This window comes from Macrotis lagotis, chromosome 4, assembly GCF_037893015.1.
Source record: "Macrotis lagotis isolate mMagLag1 chromosome 4, bilby.v1.9.chrom.fasta, whole genome shotgun sequence".
Classification (NCBI taxonomy): Eukaryota; Metazoa; Chordata; class Mammalia; order Peramelemorphia; family Peramelidae; genus Macrotis; species Macrotis lagotis.
The window spans coordinates 202,670,554-202,694,034 of record NC_133661.1 but is presented as its reverse complement, the minus strand read 5'-3'; the positions used below and the strand labels follow the sequence as shown (position 1 = coordinate 202,694,034).

Here is a 23,481-nt window from a genome sequence, read left to right as displayed (position 1 = left end):
GGGGGAAGTGTGGACCTAAGCCTCAGAAAGAAGAGGAAATTTCTTCCGAGAAGGATGGGTATGGGTAGAGATCCTGCCAGAAGGAGAAGAGGAGCAGGGGACCTTGATAGGAAGGAGTGGGAGTGGACTTTGGGTTAGAGAAGGAGAGAAAAGTCAGAGGATGGTCAGACTTGAAGCCAGCTCTGGTTGGGTCCCTCAAGGAATCCTTAATAGCACCTGGCATGATCTAGAGTAGGGGAAAAGGGAAAAGGAGGGTGAAGATGTAGTCCTTCTATCTCAGGAATAATTCATATCTGTGACAGCCATTATTAGTTCATCCTGGGTAAACTAGGGGCTTATTCCCTAGATTTTGATAGAACAACTTTGATAGGACAATTTATGCAAGGATTAAAAAACAAAACTATAAGCATCCCTCCCCCTTTTCTGTCACAAAGTGGGAGGATTTGGGACTCTGCTAGTGAGAGAACCTTCTGCTTAAAAGGACAAAAGGAATCTCTTGTGGTTCATGAGCTCATTTTTTCCAATTACAAGCAAGGATAGTTTTCACATTCATCTTTTTGTAAGCTTTTGAGTTCCACATTTTTCTAACTCCCTCCCTTCCATTCTCCTACCCCATGAAAGCAAGGATTCTGATATAGGTTATACACATACAATCATATTTAACATATTTCCATATAAGAATTATTGTGAAAAAAGAATCAGAACTAAAGGGGAAAATAACCTTGACAAAGAAAAAAAACATAAAACAAGTTTTAAAAAAATGAAAATAGTATGCTTTGGTCTGCAATTAGATGCCATGGTTTTTTCCTCTGAATGTGGAGGGCATTTTTCATCATAAGTCTTTTAGAATTGTCCTTGATCACTGAACTTCTGAAAGGAGCTAAGTCCATCATAGTCGATCATTATATAATGTTTCTGTAAATATGTATAATGTTCTGGTTCTGCTCACTTCACTCAACATCAGTTCATGCAAGTCTTTTCAGACTTTTCCTCCCAATGAGCTCATTTTTTCATATAGCCATACCCTTCCATGTCATAAACAAACCCATTCCTCTCCCCTCTAAAAATAATCTGTCCTTAACTGTGGTCAAACTTTGCCAGAGATTTTATCTTTTCTGGTTATGTTGCAATGAATTTGGGATATTGCATGTTCTTGTTAGTTTCTGATATCTTTATTACATCTGATTATTACATACCTCAACCACACCCATGAATAAAGAATCACTCAGAGTTTCAAAATCTTAAAAGATTATCCTTACCTTAGGGAGTCAGTGTTGCGTAAGAAATGGAGCTCTAGGGATGAGAAAGTGTGAAGTGTAAAGGACTTGTCCATGGTTAAGGGACAGAACTAAATTTGAATCTCAAATCTTCTGACTCTATCTTCTCTTCTTTATAATATGCTCACCTCTCTCAATCTTTGTAAATTGTAGGGTGAAAATAGGACCTACCTCACAAAGATATTGCAAGAATTAAATGAGATAAATATAAATAGTGTCTATTACAAAAGTCTTGGAAATGATACCCTAGAAGTCTCAAATGTCCAAACCATGAAATGACATCCAAATATGGAATATCAATCAATTAGTCAATCAGCGAGCATTTATTAAGTTCTTATGTACCTGGCACTATACCAGATATTGGCAATACAAGATAAAGTGAGAAATAGTCCTAAGTCCTCAAAGACCTTGTATTCTAACCAAGCAAGCAAGATCTACAAAAACCGGCATATCAGATAAAGATGTATCAGATGAAAAGACATATACTAATCTGATCTTAGCCAAAAGGCAAAAAAGGGTGTATGGGTATTTAAGGAAGACTACCCCCTTTGATATGAAGGCTTGCTAAGTCCTTTTCAGTGCTGTTCATCCACATTTGGTGTCCACTTGGTGCTCAGCTCTGACCTGGTGACACTAAGAAACTGAATCAGGCACACTGACCACACCCTGGTAAACTATCTAAGCAGACAGGCCAAATTGGTTGAGTATAAATGGGTTAGGGGGGTATTTACTTCAAATGTGTGAAGATATCCCCCAGTGGAATGGGTAGATGAGAACAATTTGTCACATGGATGGTTGAAGCATCTATTGGTGACTCTTAGAGCTTGGTCAAATATTGAAGAATCCAAGGTCAACAACTGCTTACCAGGCCATCATCAGTCATTTTGACTTTTATTCTGCCACTGGAATGCAATGACTCTGGAAACATATCTTTGTGTACCTCTGTCTCACTTAACTCCAATTGAAATGCAAATCAAGACTTTACCTGTAATGTCTTTGGAAATAAAGGCAAGACAAGCAACAGTATAGGTATATACAAAATATATGGGCAGCTAGTATTGTAAATAGATTACTGGATCTTTACCTGAGTTCCTTTATCTTTTCTGAGTTCAAATCTTATCTCAGACATTTATTAGCTGTGTAACCCTAGAGAATTCACAACATTGTTTGATTCGGTTTCCTCATCTATAAAATCAGCTGGAAAAGGAAATGGCAAACATATCTTTGCTAAGAAAATTCCAAGTGGGGCCATGAAAAGTCAGACACAACTGAAAAGACTGAACCTTCTCAAGAAGACCTGTGTGAGGGGGTGGCTAGGTGGTGCAGTGGATAGAGCACCGGCCCTGGAGTCAGGAGTACCTGAGTTCAAATTCGGGCTCAGACACATAATAATTACCTGTGTGGCCTTGGGCAAGCTACTTAACCCCCACTGTCTGTGATTCAATATGTATGAAGGGGAGTAATATTTAATAATACTGGAAAAATAGACTGGGGCCAGGTTTTTACATACCAAAAAGAACTTATGCTTTATTATAGAGGAAGTATATTGAACAGGTGAGTGACATGGTAATCCATGTGCTTTAGGAAAATAAATTAGACACCTGTATAAACAGAGCTATCAGACACCCTTAGGGATCTTAGAATAGCAAAAGCTCCCATTTACTTATCAAGAGTTTTATTATTTCTGAATACATTTCTCCTTGCTTACCCCACCCTGAGACATTTTTCTTGTAAGAATATTAAAAAGGAAAAACAAGTTCATCAAAACCAGAACATCAGTTATATCTGATCGAGACCATCTGTATTTATTCCACATTCATATAAATCACTTTTTTATTGGATTTTTAAAAATTTTTTAAATATTTAATATTTATTTATTCTCATTTTGTACAAATGTTTTTTATACATTAATAAAATATTCTTGTTTAAGAGTAAAGAAAATGCCCCCTCCCCTCTAAAAATATAGACTCACTTGAGCGATAAAGTAAAGGGGAGAGAAAAAAATTAAAATGAAAAAAATAATAGTAATAATTGTAGGCGTGGCCAGGTGGCGCAGTAAACGGAGCACCAGCCCTGGAGCCATGAGCACCCAAGCCCACATCCGGCCCTGTATCACCCAGCCATGTGACATGCAAGCCACCCGAACCCCACTGCCCTGCAAAAACCAAAAAAAAGGAAAAAAAACCCAAAATAAAATAAAATAGTAAAAATAGTAGGAGTGGCTAGGTGGCAGACATAGCATTGGCCCTTGAGCCAGGAGCACCTGGGTCCAAATCCAGACTCAGACACCCAACGATCACCCTGCTATGTGGCCCCAAGTGGGCCACCCAGCCCCATTTGCCCTGCACCTCCCCCCAAATAATAACAATAAAAAATGTGCTTGAGTCTTTGTTCCAACACCAACAACTCTGTCTTAGGTGGGTCATATTCTTTATGATAAGTCCATCGCAAAAGTTACTTCCATATTTTTCCACCATTGCCATTGCTGATCACAACTCCCTCCTTTCATATTTCTCCACTACCATGTACTTATATTTTCTCTCTCCTTTCACTCTGACTCTGCTGTAGGGTAGCTGAGTGGCACAGCAGACAGATCCCTGGTCCTGAGGCCAAGAGGCCCTGAGCCCCCATACCACCCCTTAGGCCCAGCATCCACCTGGCCTCATGGTCCCAGACAGGCCATCCAATCCCAGCCCCTTGCAAGAAGTAGAAAAGAAAATGTGTTATATCTGACCACTCCCCCCCCCCCCGTGGTCCATCCTCTCCTCCATCACTCACATCACCCCCCCCTTTCCCCATCCCCCCCTCCTTACTTCAGATGCCTATACCCCATTGAGTATATATGCTGTTTCCTTTCCTAGCCACATCTGATGAGAGCAAAGATTCCCTCATTCCCCCTTGCCTTTTAGCATGCTATTTTCTTCAGCATTTTTTTTTTTGGATTTCTTTGACTAGGCTGCTGACTTCATTTTCATATTTTTCCTGCATCTCTCTCATTTCTTTTCCCAGTTTTTCTTCTAACTCCCTCATTTGATTTTCAAAGTCTTTTTTGAGCTCTGTTATAGCCTGAGCCCAATTTCTATTTTTCTTGGAGTCTTTAGATGCAGGAGCTTGTGCTTCCTCATCTTCAGACTGAGTATATTGATCCTTCTTGGGTTCATAGATAATGTATTTCTCAATGGTGTTTCTCTTGTTTCTCTGCTTGTTCGTTTTCCCAGTCTAAGCCTGTTTTGGGGGTGCTTCCTGAGCTTTTGGGACACTCCCACAAGGGTCTCAGTTTGTGAGGCTCTGTCCTCCCTCCTGGTCTGTGAATGACCACAAGCTCCACCCCCCTCTGCCATGGGGCTCAGGTTGGGGGGGTGGCCCTGCTGTTCTATGAGGGGACCTGGACTTCGATCAGGATCTGAATGTGGTCAAAGCCCCAGAGTCCTGTTCCAGGGGTAGAGGACAGAGCTCTGCAGTCTCTCTCTTCACTCCCCAATCTCTTTTCACTCCCCTCCCTAGGTTCAATGGGCTCATGCCCTGGGGGCTCCTGCTTGCCAGCTCCACCTGCTTCTGTTTCCTGGATCTGGAATGCAGTGGCCACACTGCTCTCTGTGCTTTGAGGGCCGGGCTTCACATGCTCGCTCTGGCAGAGGTACTGTTAAGGTCCGAGAGAGATGCCTCCAATTACAGAACAGAGGCACTCCACACGATGGAGATGCAATAGCAAGGGTTTATTAAACTAGCTCGAGCTAGGGTTCTGTCCTAGGTCAGGGCTAGGATCCTGGAACCCCGAGTAAAGTGAGGAGAGACCTTATATATGGTTTGGTAGGGGAGTTTCAAGCATCTGCCTGCAGATTGTCTTGAGATGGTGTGGTGTGGTCTTATTGGATGCAGGTCCTTGGAGAAGCCCCCTTGATGCATGGTCTGAGGGCTGACCAGGCAGACTCTTCAGGAGCTGATCTGGCAGAAATCCAGCTAGCTGACCAAGCAGGGACTTAGGGGCAGAATTTAGGAAACAGTTCACAGATTTCGACACTCAGGATCTTACAGGCATTCAGGCTAAAGTCCACAGATTTCAAGACTCAGGGTCTTACATTCCCTTTTCTTCTTGTTCAATCCAGGAGCACTCATGCTCCTCAAAGGGATGCACCAGACCCTCAGGGAGACCGTTGTAAGACTGCCTGAGCACCATTAGTTGGATAGTATTAAACCTGTTCCTAATGAAAGCAAGCATTCGGTTTAACATGCAGGGCCAAAGGTTAGGAGGAGTAAAAGCAGTATCAAGGGGCCAATCAGGGTAGAGATCAATGTGGTGAGCCATGGGTACTGGTTGAACCATGCTTCAAACCATCCTTCTTGCTGTTCTCTTTCTTTCCTATGTTTGGCCAATCCCTCCCTTACTTTAGCCATTGACTCTCTGACCACGCCTGTATGGTCAGCTTAAAAGCAACCTTCTTCTCCTAGAGCAGCACATAGTCCCCCTGATGTAGGAAAATCAAGTCTAAGCCTCTTCTGTTCTGTAAAACTACTTCTGAAAGGGAGGTGAGGGATTTCTCCAGGTGTGAGATTGAGTCCTCTATTCTGCTAATATCCTCATCTACTGCTTCTCTGAGGGAGTCGAATCCTTTCTGATGGAGGGTGAGAGAGGAAATCCCTGTGTCTGCTCCTACCAGGCCTATTCCAAATAGGGTGGCTATTATTAGGGTGGTGAGGGGCTCCCTTCTTGTTCTGGAAATGGGTGTTCTCCTTTCCAGACCTGCCCAGGAGTTGTACATGACCTCTTCCTCATGGTAATAGATTTTAGGAAAGATAAGTACTTGGATGCAATACTCCGAAGTTAAGCCCATCAATACCTGTCAATTAATGCATGGGGTAAGGCCTGTGATGGAGCAAATCCACCAACCATTAAGGCCTGGGGAGATCCATTTGGTAGTACCTAGTAATTCCAGAGAATGGGAAGAATTGCATAGGGTTCGGTACCTTGGAGGAACTTTCCCTAAACATGTACCAACCCCTGACACTGACTGTAGGGTGAGTCCTGGCCCCTTTCGGTTCCATTTACAGGAAGGGGGAGGGGTTTGCGAAGTGCTAAAGTTTGCCACTAAGCCTACTGCTTCATAGAAGGGGGGTTTGATATCATAGCACAACCAACATCCATTCGTGACTCCAGGGTCTGATCTATTAAGAGCCTCATATACAGCAACCATCATTTCCCAAAGGGGTCAAAGGTGGTGGTCATTGTGGGGAGGGTGTCTACAAGGGGGGGCATAGGTCGGGTGCCTCTGATAGTTGGAGAGGTAGTCCTGGGTAGTATTCTTGGGGTGATGGCACTGACAGGTCCGGTTATTTCCTTAATCACTGAATTGGGACCCACAGCTTGCATGATTGGAGTTGCTCTAAGTTTAAGCTGTATAAGGCTCCCAAACTAGGGTTTCTGATAGAGATATAGTCCCCAGGTGAGTCCCAAGACCCATCATTTATCCTGTTTTCCTTTTTCTGTGAATTTGATTTTGATAAGATTGCAATCCTGCCAATGCCAAGTTCGGGTACATGGTCTTACATATGTCATTTCAATGAAAAGGGGCTGGGTAGTCCATTTCCATTCCCCATCATTAGTAGTTATGCAACTCCAGGTTGAACAGTACAGAGACTCCACACCCCCATAGGTCTTCCTATCTTGTCCTGTCCTGAACCCTGGACATGCATAGAACCCATTTCTACTCATAGACACCCTCTGTGCTTGCCTTCTCCATTCTCCTCCCTCTATGCCATCCAAGGGGTTTACTTGCTCTAGATTAAAGTACAAATTGGGCTACCAGGTAAGCAGCGGAGCTTCTCCAGTTGTTTGGTTATAGGTTTCATGAGTCTCTGGGTTAGATATTTCCCAGACTAGTCTGAAGGGCATATGAGGGTTACTCTCTCTGTTTGCCAGCTGCCAGAGTATCATCATCCCGGTTAGATAGAGGAACAGGTTCCCTCTTTTGGTTGTCATATACCTATGTTAGTTTTGTCCTTAAGGAGTTGACTGGATCTGCTGCAGCTTGCCACTGGGCTTCCTGTTCTCCACCTTCCTCGGGCTGGCTGTCTGGATGTGTGAATGATGTATCCACATGGGGATTCCATCAACCTTAACAGCAATAGGGTTGGTGAGAATTATTTGGTAAGGGCCCTTCCACCTGGGTTCTAAAGTTTTACAGTTATGCCTTTTAACCCAGACCCACATCCCCGGGGAATATTCAATGGGGGGGGGGGTTCCTCTTGCCCTTTAAGATTGTGTAGAGCCCTAAGGGCAGGCCAAATCTCTCTCTGGGTTTTGCCGTAAGGCTTTTAACACAGTCCGAAAACTAGGAAGGGTATTTTCAAGGGAGTGGGTTGGGAAGGAAGGAATGACAGGAGGAGGAGTCTTGTACATTATTTCAAAGGGGGTTAAGCCTAGGTGATAGGGAGTGTTCCGGGAACGGAACAGGGCAAAGGGAAGGAGGGTCACCCAGTCTCCGCCAGTCTCTAGAGCCAATTTGGTTAGAGTCTCCTTTAAAACTCTGTTCATTCTTTCTACTTGACCTGAACTCTGGAGAGTATAAGCATAATGTAGTTTCCAATCTATCCTCATTACCCTAGTGATTCCTTGGCTAATTTTACTAATAAAAGCAGGCCCGTTGTCAGAACCCATGGCTTTTGACACCCCATACCTCGGAACTATTTCTTCCAAAATCTTTTTAGCTACTACTTCTGCTGTTTCCCTTTTAATAGGAAAAGCCTCAACCCATCCCGAGAAGGTGTCCACCAAGACTAGGAGATATCTGTACCCACATTTCCCTGGTTTAACTTCTATGAAGTCTATTTCCTAATTTCTCCCTGGCAGCTGTCTCCTAGTTCTATGCCCCAAGTGGTGTCCTGTTATTTTTCCCGGTTTCATAACCTGGCAGGCTTGGCAAGTCCTAGTAAGTGCCTCAGCGTGTGCAGCATGAGATTGAAACTTGAAGCGTGATGTGCCTAGGAGCTGTATCATCTTTTTTTTTTGCTTAGATGAGTTGAATGATGAAGCTGATTCAGGAAGTGTTTCCCTAGAGATTCTGGGAGCAAGAGTTGGCGGTCGGCTGTATAATACCAGCCGTGGGCGTCTGTTTCAGTGTCTTTCATCGATTGGATCTAAGTTAAGTCAGAGTCCGAATAGGATGGTTGAGGTGGTAGGTCCCCCATACCAGGAGGAGGTATGGACAACTGGAGGATACTAATTTCCTGGCTGTCAGAGCCCTTTTCTGCCACTTCCTTGGCTGCCCTGTCTGCAAGACGATTTCATCGGGCTGTCAATGTGTCCCCCTTCTGGTGTCCTGGCACATGGATCACAGCTACTTGGTGGGGAGGAGGACAGCCTGAAGTAAATCTAAAATTTCCTGTTTATGTTTAATCTCTTTGCCTTCTGAGGTGATAAATCCCCGTTCCTGATATAGAGCCCCATGCACATGGAGTGTACTGAAAGCACATCTGCTGTCAGTGTAGATGGTAACCTTTTTTCCTTCTGCCAGTTGCAAGGCTTTGGTGAGGGCAATCAGTTCAGCTTTCTGGGCAGACGTATCTCTGGGCAGGCTCTTGGTCCAGACAATCTCACTGGTGTCAGTCACAACTGCTGCTCCTGCCAGCTGCTGTCCATTCTTCATGAAGCTATTCCCATCCGTGAACCATACCAGATCGGGGTGGGGCAAGGGAGTATCTTTCAGATCTGGACGAACTGCCCGGGTTTTGGCTAGGATGTCTGGGCAATAGTGTAGCGGAGGTTCTAGTTCAGGGTCCGGCATGAGAGTGGCCAAATTCAAAGAGTCTGGAACCCCAAACTGTATACGGGTGCATCAAGGAGTAGTCCTTGATAATGTGTAAGCCGGTCATTGGAGATCAATCTTCCAGGAGGTTGTTTCAGAACTCCCTCAACAGCATCTGGGGGTGGTGACTAACAGCTTCTGTACAAAAATCAGCTTGTCGGCATCTCTGACTAATAGGGCTGTGGCCACGATGATAGGCAGACACGATGGCCATCCTGAGGCCACCAGGTCTAATTTCTTAGAGAGGTAAGCTACTGGTCATTTCCAGGGTCCTATAGTTTGGACTAGGACCCCTTTGGCTATCCCCTTTTGCTCATCTACTTAGAGCTGAAAGCTCTTAGAGGGGTCAGGAAGAGCTAGGGCTGGAGGAGGTAGCATATCCCTCCTTAACTGCTAAAATGCCTCATCCATAGCTTTTGTCCATTCCCATGGTTTCCCGCTGCCACTAGCCTCATAAAGAGGTCTGGCCTTTTCTGCAAACCCCAGCATCCAGAGACGACAGTAGCCCACTGACCCCAGGAATTCATGCAATTCTAGGCTCGTTGTTGGGGTAGGGAGGCTAAGTACTGTTTGCTTCATGGCATCTGTAAGCCATCTTTGCCCCCCTTTTATTTTATATCCTAAATAGGTGACCTCTTTTTTGGCACAGCTGGGCCTTCTTCTCACTGGCTTGGTATCCCCATTTCCCCAGGGACTCTAGCAAGGCCCCTGTGGCCCTTTGACAGTCTTGAAGTGTCTGGGCTGCCAGGAGTGTGAGGAGTGTGACCCCTGGATGTTCAGTCTTATAATTCCCCAGGTCTTTATGAAGGGCCTCATTGAAAATGGTAGGAGAATTCTTGAACCATTGGGGAAGTCTGGTCCATGTAAGCTGTCCCATGATCCCCTTTTCCTCATCTTGCCATTCAAATGCAAAGATTTCTTGGCTTTTAGGAGCAACTCGCAGACTAAAGAATGCATCCTCTAAATCCAATACGGTATAGGGCACTAAGGAGAGTGTATGGGTTAGGGACAGTAGGGTATATATCCATGACATGGGCATTGACCTCCCGTAGGATATGGACAAGTCTGTAATCCTCTCCTCCTGGTTTTTTCACTGGAAGGAGAGGAGTATTCCATGATGAGTGGCATTGCCGCAGGATCCCTACCTCCAACAATCTCCTAATATGAGGAGTTATGCCCTGACGTGCTTCTCTGGACATGGGGTATTGCTTAACTCAAAACTGGTTCCGCCCCTGGTTTCAATTCTATATACATATATATATATATATATATATATATATATATATATATATATATATATATATATATATATATCAGGTTCTGCCCCCAGTTTCAAACATATATATATATATATATATATATATATATATATATATATATATATATCAGGTTGGTGCTTAGCCCATCCTGTGCCTGCAGTTTCTGCCCAAGCCTGAGGATATTGTTTGAGCCAGGGCTCAATGCCCTCTTTATTCACTGGGGTTTCAAGTTGGAACAGACGATGCTCATCTTCCTGCCGCAGTGTGAGGGTCTGGATTGCTATCCTGCCAGGTTCCCTAGCCACTTTCATTGCCCCTAATGGTTGCCCATTTCTGTCTAGTACAGAGATTCCCTCATTTTCAAAATATACACGAGCCCCAACCTTAGTGAGGATATCCCTCCTGAGTAGCGGGGTGGGACATTCTGGGATCACCATGAAGGAATGACTGACTTGCCCCATGCTTAGGTCCAATTTTCTCACGGTGATCCACCAGTATGGCTTAGTTCCCGTGGCCCCCTGGACCCAGCTGACCTTGTCAGACAGTCTACCCCTGGTGGAAGTGAGTACAGAATTCTCTGCTCCAGTATCTACCAGGAAGCTTACATCAGTCCCTTCCACCTTCAAAGTTACCCTGGGCTCAGGGAAGGGGGCCGAGCCCTGACATCCTCAGTCACTATCCTCTACGGTGGTTGTCAAAATCTGTTTAGATCTGGTTTCCCTATTTTCTCCTTCCTTTTTCTTTTTCCTAGGGCATTCTCTCACCCAGTGCCCCCTCTCCTGGCAGAATGCACATCGATCTCTTCCTTGTCTTCCTTTGTGTGAGTGTTTATCAGTCCTGGAGCCTTCCCCGGGTTCCCCCCAGCCGCTGCTAGCAAAATTTTAGCCATTTCCCTATTGTTTCTTCTAGTTTCCCCTGCCTGATATCTGCTATCCTCTGCTCTTATCCTTTCCGCCCTTTCTTCTGGGGTTTCTCTATTATTGAAAACTCTTTCTGCTATTTCTATCAAATCTTGTAGTGACTTTTCCCCTAATCTTTCCACCTTTTGTAATTTCCTTTGTATGTCTGGGGCTGCTTGGTTTGCAAAAGCCATGACCACAGCAGCCCTCCTACCCTCCTTCCATCAGCCTCTCTAGGAAGGGTGCCAGCCTCTCATCTGACCCCTGCCTCACGTCCCCTACCTTAGTCAAATTGGTCAGCTTGCAAGCCGCAGCACGGAGACTGGCCATCAGAGTCTAGCAGTACACTCGGAGACGCTCCCTACCTTCAGCCTCGTTGTAGTCCCATGCACCTGGGCGGTCAAGTGGAAAGAAGTGGTCAATGATGCCAGGATTCGTGGTGGGTCTGCCATCATCCCCTGGTACAAATTTCCGGGCTTCTCCTTGTATTCTTTCCCTCTCTTCCGTAGTGAAGAGAACCCGGAGGAGCTGCTGGCAGTCATCCCAGGTTGGCTAATGGGTGAATAAAACTGAATCTAACAAATTTATAAGGTCTTTTGGTTTCTCAGAAAACTGGGCATTCTAGTAGAGGTCACTAGTAGAGAAAGGCCAATATTGTAACACTTGTTCCCTGTCTGGTCTGGGGGGGGGGTCTATGGGCCACAATGGCAGGGTTTGCACTACCTCTGGCTCTGGGGTCTTTGTAACTCTCTGTCTAGTCCTGTACACTGGTCCCTCATGTTGAGCCGATAGGGTTGGGACCCTTGGGGAAGAGGGTGCCGGATCTGGGTTGTATGGTGGGGGAAGAGGTTGAGGCGGGGGAGGGGGATTTGGGTTAGGGTTAGGGGGAGTGGGGGAAATAGGTTCCAGTCAGAGTCTAGCTGGATTAAGACTGGGTCTGATTCAGGTAGCATGGGTGGAGCATTTGACTCCACCTTTCTTTTTACTATTAATACCTTTTTCTTAGGTTCTGACAGGGTAGGAACAATATTTTTTAGCCATAGAGGTGGGTTTCGGGCTAAGTCCTGCCAAACAAGGATGTAGGGTATTTGGTCGGGGTGTCCTTGTGGTTTTTCTGCAAAGATCAACCTTTTTACTTCAAGGATAATATCCATCCTGAAAGTTCCACCCCAGGGCCACCCCACCCCGAGTGTTGGCCATTCCTGATTGCAGAAGGTGTTAAAATTTCCTTTCTTAACATCAAAGGACAGATCATGGGCCCTTTCCTTGACCTCCTTAAAGTGGTCCAGGAGGAGGCTTAGAGGAGTGGTCTGGGTCTGTCCCATCTCAGCTGGAATTTTTATTAAATAATTAAGAGCGATAAGCAAAGCAGAAGCAAAGCAAAAGAAGCAAAGGTGATAGCCAGTCAGCATTCAACCCTTCCAGAAGGACCAAGTGTTGCTTGCCAGGTCCTAAAAGAAAAATCAGGTTAACCTTATCTCATTCCCATACATCAGTCATTCCTGACCTGCAGAAGGGTTTCTTTATCTCATTTCCAAATGTCAGTCCTTCCAGGATGACCTCCCAGGGGTTGGGGAACATCTTCCTTCACAACCCCGCTGGCGACCGTAGCAGTACGTCCACCTAGGCCCCTTGCCAGCTTAGTCCAAATACAGAGCCACGGACTTGGTTACTTTAAATATCCTTCCAAGTACGTCTTGTGGCCTGTGCTGGGGATCCAGCATGAGCTCCCAAATGTTAAGGTCCGAGAGAGATGTCCCCAATTACAGAACAGAGGCACTTGACACGATGGAGATGCAATAGCAAGGGTTTATTAAACTAGCTCGAGCTAGGGTTCCATTCTAGGTCAGGGCTAGGATCTTGGAACCCCGAGTAAAGTGAGGAGAGACCTTATATATGGTTTGGTAGGGGAGTTTCAAGCATCTGCCTGCAGATTGTCTTGAGATGATGTGGCGTGGTCTTATTGGATGCAGGTCCTCAGAGAAGCCCCCTTGTTGCATGGTCCGAGGGCTGACAAGGCAGAATCTTCAGGAGCTAATCTGGCAGAAATCCAGCTAGCTGACCAAGCAGGGACTTAGGGGCAGAATTTAGGTAGGCAACAGTTCACAGATTTCAACACTCAGGATCTTACAGGCATTCAGGCCAAAGTTCACAGATTTCGAGACTCAGGGTCTTACAGTACCCTGGCTGTTCCCCCAATTTGTGCCCAACGCTCCCTGGGGCATAGGTCAGGAGACTGCCCCACTGCTGTGAGCTGCGGATCCCAGCACCCTGGGGCTTCCTCCAGGAGGCTGAAGTTCTTTCGCTCTGGCTGGCTGCCCTTCCAACCTGGGGAAGCAAAGCTTTTCTGCTCTTTTCCAGGTTACCTTGAGTAGGAGAACTGCCTCGCTGGGTCCTTCTGTGGGTTCTGTCTCTCAAAAGTTTAGTTAGAGTCCTTAGTTTCAGTCTCTCAAAAGTTTAGTTAGAGTCCTTAGTTTCAAAGATTTATGAGAGAGCACCTAAGACACGATCCACTCTTGTTGCCATCTTGGCTCCGCCCCCCATATAAATCACTTTTAATCCAACAATTCATGAAGAAGGTTGTATGACATAATTATTCCAATTTTGTAGATAGTAGAACTGTAGTAAAGAGAAATAGAAATTCCTTCCCCAAAACCACACAGCCAGCAAGTGAAGATGCTAGGTCTTGAAATCTTCTGCCTCTCAGAACAGTGTTCATTCTTTCTCTACCTGAAGGTGACTTTTATGTTGACCAGCTAGTGGGCAGGCATAGACTAGGCTAGAGATGAAGGGCAGAATAGAATTTTAACTGCCTTATTTTAAAGATGAAGAAATTGAGATACTTTGCAGATCTCCTCACTATCAAATCAGAAGTCCTCCACAAAGCAATTACAATACCTCCTTGAAGTTACTTTACAAAGGCAGCCAACTCAGACTAGATTCAGAATTTTTTTGTTATCAGGGTCCAGAGGTTGTTCCTCATTAGACCTGGGCTTGTTCCTTGGCATGGAAATCCTTTCCAGATCATAGACTACTGTCAAACCTCCACAAACAGAATCATGGGGACAATTAGTTGGTCCTTCATTCTGATGAGGACCGAAATGGCATCATTACGTTGGAGTGAAGGTACAGTGTGTCCAACTGTGGCTGATCAGATCAGTGAGCTCAGACTGCTCTACCACAGGTCAGGCACAAATAGTCTATATGAGCATTTAGGATGGAGAGGGTTCTAAATTTGTGCATTTCATGCTTCTTTTGAGCAATTATGTTTCTGTTTTGCTCATAGACCATAGCACCTTCTTTGATGTAGGCACGCAATGCTAGAAGATCCTGTGTTATTGTCTCCCATGTCTCCCAAAGGTCTTCAAATAAACTGAGAGTGTGCTTATATTGCTTTTTCTGACTGTTATGTGAGTACTTGCCTTGTATGAGTTCTCTGTAAAATAGTCTTTTAGGCAAAAATATGTTTGGCATTTGAACAACATGACCAGCCCATCAGAGTTGTGTTCTCTGTAGTAGAGTTTGAATGTTGAGAAAGGACCTCACTGTCTAATACCTTATCAGGTGATCTTCAGACTTTCCCTGAGCCAATGCAAATGGAAACAATTTAGTTTTATGGCATGGCACTGGTAGGTTTATCCAGGTTTCTTAGGAATACATAATAGGTCTACTTCAGTTTGGTAGGCAATCTAATACCTCTTCTCTCCCACATGTTCATTTGGAGTCTCCCAATCCCTGAGTTAGCTCTGGAAATGTATGCATAAATCAAATCATCTATGCGTACCATTCCTGGAAAGTATGCTGCCAAGATAAGTGAACTTATCCACAGTACTCATGGAGATGGTAGTGAGGATGTGAAAGGATTAAAATTATAGCCAAAATTGACCCAGTACTTTTTGAGATGCATTATCTAATTGACTCTTGTGACAACCTAGTAGGGACAGGTAGTACAATAGCCCCCATTTTATAGATAAGGAAAATTAGTTTCAGAAAAATGGGATAACTTGTCTATGGTCACACAACTAATAAGAATCAGAGAGGGGATTTGAACCAGAGCTGTCTTTACTCCAAGTCCATCATTATTTCTATTATATTCAGTTGTCCCTGGTTTGAAAAGCCAGAAGTCGATTCTTTTCTACTTCTCCTGAGTAATTCTTCTCAGTCTCCTTTACCTGATCTTCATATCCAATCCACTATATTCAGGAATACCCTAGGTATACCACCCCTGAGCCTACCCTCTTTGGGTGATCTTATCAGCTCTCAGGGATTACCCCTCTGATGATGATTCCAAGATCTACATATCTCACTTCTCTGACTACAGACTGGAATCTACATCTAGATGTCCCATATACTTATTAAATTTGAAATATTAAAATAGACCTTATTATCTTTTCCTCTAATCCTTCTTCCTAATTTCTACATGTAGCAGAAGTTAGCTCTGGGTTCGGTATCTCAACTGACACTCAAACAACAAATCAAATCCCCAAGCATAGCTAGCTACTTGTCCCTTCAGGGTTCTAGAGGTAGCCTTACTAGGTTTGGGGGAAAGAATTCTTGTACCATAGGTTATGAGTCCCCACTGGTGTTTTTTCCCATTGATTATAGATACATATCAATTATTTAGTTAAACCTAAATAGCTTTTTAAAGTGCTATGGTAAGAATAGTTGTTTTAAAAATATCAACCCCCTCCTTAAAACTAGGAGCACATTCTTCTTCAAGTATATGCTAAGTTCAGAAAGTAGGGTCAAGCTTAGAGGATTCATGTGGTAAAGGGATAAATTCAGAGCTCCTGGCTGCTGGAAGTCCTTTTCTCCCTTTTGTGGAGAATTCATGAAATCCTTCTTAAATATGGTATAACTTTCCATAGGACTGCTTTTGGAATTCTTTTTGTCAGTGTGTCTTTTTTGTCCTTGGCTCTGGATACTGACATTGCTGTCAATCATTGCTATTCTAAGGACACTTCTAGGATATCTATAGAAAGTTCAAAATCTTCTGATCTTTTCAAAGTTTGCAATCTGGTTTATGATGGGATGAAAAGATATGTTCACTATCTCCTTTCCACAAGTGATTTTCTTTGAAAGGTTTGACTGAATCTTCTCATTCTTCTTGAGAAGGCCAACTACTTGAATTTTGAATTCCAAATTGGCTTTCCATTTTATCTAAGAACCATAGAATGTGACTTCTTCAGTCAACTCAATATACTTCCTACATAGCTTTATTTCACTTCATTCAATTGCTTTTATTCCTCCAGAATGAAAGATTTTAAGCCTAATTTAATGCCTTTGATTGGCTGATTGATTGATTTGGGTGTTCTGACCTTTTAAAGGTATCAGAACTGGAGCATCTTATTATTTACTTTAAGTAGAGGGCCGACCAACTGATTCAATCAACCTCCATCTATCCATCAACCCTTCAGTTTAATATTTATTATCCTCGACTAATGGAGTATGCTCAAAGGAGCTCTCTTAAGATTTAGAAAGATTATGCATTCATTATGCTTTTTGGAATAATTTCTTTTAATAGTCTTTTAAATAGGAATAATAGTCTTTTTAAAAATCAATTAATTTATTTTTCCAACTATATACAAGAATAGTTTGAAACATTCATTTTTTGGTAAGATTTTGAGTTTCACATTCTTCTCCCTCCTTATATCTCTCTGATATAGGTTTTAAATATATAACTATGTTAAACATATTTCCATATTAGTCATATGAAAGAAGAATCACAACAAAAGGGAAAAAACATGAGAGGGAAAAAACAGAAGCATAAAACAAATTTTTTAAATTGAAAATTACATGTTTTGTGACCCAATTAGTCTTAAGAAAAAAATTCTCTCTTTCAACTTCAGGGTTAGTGCAGGCTGCTCCCTATGTCTGATGTAATTTCTTTCCTCAACTCTTTCTTAGTCTCAACTCCTGACTCTTATAGTAAGGATTCCAAAACACATACTAATATTTTCTTTTTTGTTTGGTTTTTTTTTTTTTTAGGTTTTTGCAAGGCAAATGGGAGTTAAGTGGCTTGCCCAAGGCCACACAGCTAGATAATTATTAAGTGGCTGAGACCGGATTTGAACCCAAGTACTACTGACTCCAAGGCCGGTGCTTTATCCACTATGCCACCCAGCCACCCCTAATATATATATTTAGGTTTTTGCAAGGCAAAATGGGGTTAAGTGGCTTGCCCAAGGCCACACAGCTAAGTCATTATTAAGTGTCTGAGATCGGATTTGAACTCAGGTACTCCTGACTCCAGGGCCTGTGCTTTATCCCCCTAATATTTTCTTTAAGGAAACTTTGGCCTCCCAACTGCTATGACCTATTTTTTCTTGTGAGACAAACCGGGTTAAGTAACTTGCCCAGATTCACCCAGCTAGTAAATGTCACATGTCTGAGACAAAAATTGATCTCAAATCCTTGTGACTCCAGGACCAATCTTTATCCAGTGTGCCACTGAATTGCCCCTTACTATGATCTATTCTTCCACTTCATCTCAGGCACACATAAGACAATCATATCTTTGACATTAGCATCTCTTACAATTGTTCCACTTACATCTTCAAGAATTGCTGTTATTTGGTTATAACCTCCCATCATTTCACTATCCTCTAGGCCTTCTCTTCTATGCTCACTCTTTATCCTTACCATAACTTCTATCTCTCTGTCCCTCAGAAGACTCCACAATCATCATCACTTACTCCAGCTTCATTTTCCTTCTTTCACAATCTTTATCCTATTGGTTCCAATCAGTGCAATACAACTTTGTCCTCTATTCTTGAATCCCTTCCTTCCTTCTCTGAAACTTACTCATGCTTTACAATTACCCTACCTTGGATAGCTCCCATTTTCTACCTCTCCTGTTCATGTCCTTCTAAATGGAATTAGAAGTCATGAAATCATGATTAGTTTCTTTATCAATTTAAATTATTTAATCTCAACTAAGCCTTCATTTCAGCAAAATAATTCTTTTAGCTTTTCCTAAGTGATTCTTATCCATATTTGTATTGGTTGTGTGGTGGGTAAAAGATGAAATGTAGGAGGAAACAAAGGTTCAAGCTTCCAAGCACATCAGTTTATTAAGTAATGTCTTCTAGTTGCAGAACAAATCAGAACCAGGACTCCTCAGCTTTGGCACAGGACCTCCAAATACAGGGAGAGACAAATTTTTATGCATTAAAGATAATTAATTAAATAAGAACAATTAATTAAAAGAAAATAATTAACCAGGGTAATAAACTTAGATAATCTGATTTCTAATTGGAGGAAAGATTAGGGACTTTCCAAGTTAGAAGGGGAAGATTGAACAGATACAATTTCCTGAAATCAGAAAAAGGGGAGCTCCATTCCTTTCAAATGTCTGTATTCAATTAAAGGAACATGGCAGTGGTAACTGATTGACCAATATAGGACTATTTTTCAAATAAGACATATGGGTTGCTTGAGTTAACTGTGAAAAAACTCCTTGAAATAATCTTGTATATGGGGCGGCTAGGTGGCGTAGTGGATAAAGCACTGGCCCTGGAGTCAGGAGTACCCAGGTTCAAATCTGGTCTCAGACACTTAATAATTACCTAGCTGTATGTATAACCTAGTTCCTTAGTTAAGGGTCTCTAAACAACAGGTCAAGGTGGTCCTGCTTCCCAGCCACACAGGGTCAAGTTCAAACAATGTAATAAAGTGTTCTCTCAATCCTCACAATTGAATAAAGTTTTCTCAAAAGACAGAAATTGGATTAGAGCCATGATTGAATAGAAAGGGAACTGAGCCAGCTCTAGAACTGAGTCATAAGTTGAAATCAGTGTATTTTGCTCTACTCCCACTACCACTTGCTGTTCTAATTCTTCAACTGTTCCAAAACTTCTTTCTTTCACCCTCAAATCTCCCATACCACCCTTCCCTGTACTTTCTCTCTCTTTTTTGTTTTTGTTTTTTCCCCCCAAGGCAATGGGGTTAAATGACTTGCCCAAGGTCACACAGCTAAGTAGTTATCTAAGTATCTGAGTCTGGATTTGAACAGGTTCTCCTGACTTCAGGGCAGGAGTCCATTTCACCCTCCCACCCCTTTATACTTTTCAATGGAGGAATTTGTCTCATATTTTACTGAGAAAATAGGGTCTTTCACCATGAAATCCTTCTTTTTCTCTTTATGGTTCAAAACCTCTTGACAACATCCCTCAGCCTTTCCTTCTTTTCTCCATTCTCTTATGAGGAAATGACCCAGACTTTCTGGAGGCAACTAGGTGGTACAGTGGCAAAAAAAAAAATGGCTCTTTTTCTAATCCTTCTTGTACCCTTGATACTATCATTTCCCATACCCTTCAGGACATTGCCTTCATCATTATCCCCTCCCCCCCCATCTAATTTACTCTCACCTTCTCTGTTGCCCATAAACAAGATCTCCCGCATACTTAAAAAAGAAAAAAATCTCAACTTTGAGTCTACTATTCTGTCCAGTTGCCCTGTTATATTTCTCTTCCCTTTCACATTTCAACTCCAGAAGAAACTTTCTATTCTCATTGCTTCTACTTCTTATTTCTTTACTTACTTCTCAAACCTCTGCAATTAGCTTCAATTTTATCCTTCAGTTGAAACTTTCTCATCAATTATTTAATTGCCAAATTTGATAGTTTTCCCAGTCCTCATCCTTCTTGACTAATTTATAGCATCAGAGATTGCTGACCTCTTTTTGACTGAAAAGAAAGAAAAATAGGAGCATAGTTTTGAATGGTTGAGGATCAAGTGAAGGGGGGTTTAGGAAAAGAGTGTGTTCTAGATAAGATCCCACCTCTGACACTTACTATGTAACCTTGAGCAAATCACTTCATCTCCCTAGCTTTCATTTTTCTCATCTACTAGGTGGTGAAGTAGATAGAGCACTGGCCTTGGAGTCAGGAGTATGGGAATTTGAATCCAACCTCAGACATTTGATACTAGCTGTGTGAGACCTTGGGAAAGTCACTTAACCACAATTGCTTCACATCCAGAGCCATCTCCAGTCGTCCTGATTCATATCTGGTCACTGGACCCAAGATGGCTCTGGAGGAGAAAGTGAAACTGGTGATTTAGCACAGCAGCCCATCACTCAAATCCAATTCATGTGCTTGTAATGGCATCACTTCCCTGATACCATGGTCTTCTTCAAGAAGAAGGACAACACAGATAGACAGTTAAAGTAAAAGATTTATACTAGATGGGCTCTGTGTAGCTATATGGCACAGTGGATAGGTGTGCAGGTTTAAAATCAGAAAAACTCTTCTTGAATTCAAATCTGGCCTCGACACTTACTAGCTGTGTGAGCCTAGGCAAGTCACTTAACCCTGTTTGCTTCACTCCAGTATTTTTGCCTAGGAAACCCCCAAAAAGTGATCATGAAGAGTCAGACATAACTGAAAAAATGGTTAGCAATAAAATGAACAACATGGGATTATAAGATCATAGATTTAGAACTAAAAGGGGTTCTTCCTGGAGTCAGGAGTACCTGAGTTCAAATCCGGCCTCAGACACTTAATAATTACCTAGCTGTGTGGCCTTGGCCAAGCCATTTAACCCCATTGCCTAGCAAAAAAAAAATAAAAGGGGTTCTTAAATGCATACAGTACAGTTCCCTCATTTTTCAGATGAGGAAACTGAGGCATAGAGTAGGCTAGTAACACATGCATTGTTCCTTGTCACACAACTAGTAAATGTTAATGGGAAGATCAGAACCAGGTCATTTCAAGTCTAACTCTCTATCCTGTGCAACAGAGGAATCAAACACACTGTTTACATGCCTCCTACAGCACTCCTTGAATGTGGCCCAAAACAGGCTGAAATGTAATTGGAAAATATTATGCAAAATAATTAAAAATATAATGGAACAAAAATTTTAAAACTAAATCAGTATGTGGCTAGCAGGGGTCCTAATATGCAGATTCATTGAATTAAACTCCTCCTTTATATACCATGTTATTTCTTAAAGCATAGTACTGGCTTCCAGGTCATGTGAGCTCCATAATGGTACATTGGACATTTTTTTTTGGATCCCTACAACCTTTCAAACATCTCCAAAACAGAAATTATAGGTCAAAAAATAAAGAAGTCATCAGTTTCCATGGTCTAAAATACCGCAAAACCAGAGTTTTTTTTTTAAAGCATAATAATTAAAAAGGTTAAACCAAAATGACATTTTCTAAAATCGTTGAACTGGAACAAAACTTGATCATCACCCATTCCTCAAACTGAACTTGACCAGTACTGGCATTTCAAATAGTTTGAGAATTTCATAAACCCTTTCAAAGCTTAAGAAGACTATCTCCTACAAAACCATCTTAAGTGATTCTGTCCTGATAGGACTGTGGTTATAAAAAATCTGGGCCTAAATTCATCACTTGCTAGAGTGATCAAAGGCAAAATCAAATAACTCCCGGAGCTTCAGTTTCCTCATCTGTCAAAAATGGAGATAATTATACTCCTCTTACCTACTTCTTGGGGCTGTTATGAAGATCAACTGAGATAATGTGTGAAAGCAGAGCTGATCACTAGATGAATGCAAGATATTACCATTATAATAATTAGGGAGGGCAACTTGCTTCTCCTTTTTCCTCTCATCTGCCTTTTAGAATCTTTAACTCTCTTCCAGGATTCAGCTCAAATGCGAACTCTTTCCTATTTGAGATTTTTTTTTCTGATCTTTCCAGTTGTTAGGTTTAATCCCCTAGGTAATTTCTTTGTGTTTACTTTGCATATAGAAAGAAGGAAAGAGGAATTTATTAAGTGCCTACTAGGGGGAAGATCCAGTGCCTAGTTTGGAGTCAGGAAAACTCATCTTCATGGCCTCAGCCACTTACTAGCTGTGTGGCCCAGGGTAAGTCACTTAACTTCATTTATCTCAGGTCCTCATCTGTAAAATGAGCAGGAGCAGGAAAAAGCACACCACTTTTGTCTCACTGCCAAGAAAACTCCAAGTGTGATCAAGAAGAGTTGGACACAGATGAAATGAGTAAACAACAGCAAAAAATGTGCCTGGCATTGCTCTATTTGCTTTATAAATATTATGTCATTTGATCTTCATAATAACCCTGGGATATAGGTGCTATCATTATCCCCATTTTACAGTTGAGGAAGCTGGGGCAGTTAAGTGACTCCCCTGGGATCACACAGCCCATATCTAAAGTTGAATTTGAACTCAAGTCTTCCTGGTTCTAAGTCCAGTGCTCTATGATTTGGACTAGTTAGCTTTTGTTTTTTTCCCCCTCTCCCTTTTAATGTTGCTATCATTTCTCAGTGATTTTCTCAACCCCAATAGAATTCTCTCATAACAAATAAGCATCATTCAGGTAAAACATCTCTCACATGTGCTCCCTTCTCTGTCCTGGCACTGACACCACTCTGATCCATGCCCTTGTCACCCAAATCTGTATTATAACAATAGCAATAACCAGCTAGTTAGTCTGCCTGCCACAAATCTCTTCCCACTCCATTTCATTCTCCGTTTAGCTTCTGGATTTATCTTCCCAAAACACAGGTTTGACTATGTGCCCTATTCAAATAAATTTCAGTGGTTTCCTATTACTTTCAGGATCAAATATTAAATCCTCTGTTAAGTTTTTAAGACCATTCCTGCCTTTCCAGTTGTCTTGCGCTCACTCCCCTTTGTGCATTTGGCAATCTAGAGGCACTGGGCCTCCATGTTGGTCCTTGCACTAGACCATCTATCTTCAAACTCCATGCATTCTCTCTGATTGTCCCCTATCCCTAGAACTCTCCCTATCCTCATCTCCATCTTTTAGTTTCCTTTAAGTTTCAGCTAAAACCACCTTCAGCCAAAAGCTTTTCTGAGTTCTCTTCAATCTCAGTGTACTCATTCTGGGCTTATTTCCAATTTAATTTGTGTGTGTGTATGCATGCATATATAAACAAGCTATGAGTGTGTATATATCTTTGTACATATATATAGATATAAATATAAAATTAGAGAGAAAGATATGAGACAAAGAGGTAGAAAGACAGAAAGAGACAAAGACAGAATCAGAGGAAGAGAAAAGAGAGAGAAAGAGAGTCAGAAAGAGACAGACAGAGAAGACAGAGAGAAAGACAGAGAGGAAGAGGAAAGAGAGAGAAAGAATCAGAGAAGACAGAGAAAGAGAGAGAGGGAGACAAAGAGAAAAGAGAGAGAAAGAGACAGAGAAGGCAGACAGAGAGAGAGAAAGAGAGAGAGAGGCAGACAGAGAGAAAGAGAAAGAAGGAGAGAGAGTTGGAGAGAAAGAGA

General features: G+C 42.3%; 1 protein-coding gene and 1 long non-coding RNA gene across 2 annotated transcripts in view; one reads left to right on the top strand and one right to left on the bottom strand.

The window, feature by feature from the left end:
• Positions 1–23,481, top strand: part of LOC141522077 (cytosolic phospholipase A2 epsilon-like) — a 147,656-nt gene that overhangs the window by 34,184 nt on the left and 89,991 nt on the right. The window lies entirely within an intron of this gene.
• The window catches only part of LOC141522078 (uncharacterized), a 40,693-nt gene continuing 35,481 nt past the window's right edge, over positions 18,270–23,481 (bottom strand). The window contains exons 2-3 of the long non-coding RNA XR_012478125.1: positions 19,780–19,924; positions 18,270–18,374 (exon numbers count right to left, since the gene is read on the bottom strand). This is a non-coding gene — a long non-coding RNA (uncharacterized LOC141522078). The remainder of the gene's footprint in view (positions 18,375–19,779; positions 19,925–23,481) is intronic.